Genomic DNA, 991 nt, shown 5'->3' on the forward strand with positions numbered 1-991 from the left:
CTAATATATAAGTCTTTTTTTTTATTTTAAGCAAATGCCCACTTAAATTTGATGAAGATATTGATAAAGCTCTTAAATAATTTTGGATCTCTAATAATGTATTTTGATGCCAGGATGATTAGCCATTTGTCCCGGAAAACAAGACTAAATACTGAGGAAGTTAATCAATTTTTGCAGTGTAACCTGATCTCAATGCATTCTTAAATCCTGTTTTCCAGAAAAGAATCCTTATAGCAGGATGCGATCAATATCATAGGTGACAAATAAGCAGCCTCAAAAGATAACTGGATTAGAAACAGTTTTATTAAAGACACTTCATGAAACTCTGCAGTAACAAATGTGTTGTGTGTCTTCAGCATAAACATATAAACAACATAAACATCACTTCTCAGTGCTCCATACTGATCTGATGTGATTAAAACTGTATTATTGAATTACTATTATTATATAAACAGTGCAGTTATCCAATACACAGTNAGACAAGTCTGTTGAGAGAAGACACTTGATTTACAGATGAGAAGATCAAGCTTCAGTCGCTCCAGAGCAGGTAAATTGGGGTTTGTTGCTTTTCTATGGCTGAAAATAAATAAATAAATAAATAGTAATTATAATATTAATATATAATAATAAAAGCACCTACTTCAACTTTAAAGCTTATTATACCTAAATAAGTATAATCAAATTGAATGTACAAGTTCACCTTTATTTATATAAAATTAAAAGTCAAATCTCATATAACTTACAAAAGTGAAGTTGAATTGGTTAATTTGATGAGTTAAACTAATGAAAAAAAACACATTGCCATCATTATTTACAGTCTGATTAAGGGGTTTATGTCAAAGGGTGGTTTTTGCAGCCATGTCTGCTTGCTCATCTCCAATAAATCCCCTTGATTATAAATAAAATTACTTCCTTTGCAATATCAGACACCTAACCAGCATGTCATATTCTTGTCATTTCTTTCTTTCAGTGAACAAACCTGTGAAGACAA

At 30.4% G+C, this 991-nt stretch overlaps 1 protein-coding gene across 1 annotated transcript in view; it reads left to right on the forward strand.

Moving 5' to 3' along the window:
- The window catches only part of LOC109082600 (C-type lectin mannose-binding isoform), a 4,988-nt gene that overhangs the window by 1,548 nt on the left and 2,449 nt on the right, over positions 1-991 (forward strand). The window lies entirely within an intron of this gene.

Source organism: Cyprinus carpio, chromosome A7, assembly GCF_018340385.1.
Source record: "Cyprinus carpio isolate SPL01 chromosome A7, ASM1834038v1, whole genome shotgun sequence".
Classification (NCBI taxonomy): domain Eukaryota; kingdom Metazoa; phylum Chordata; class Actinopteri; order Cypriniformes; family Cyprinidae; genus Cyprinus; species Cyprinus carpio.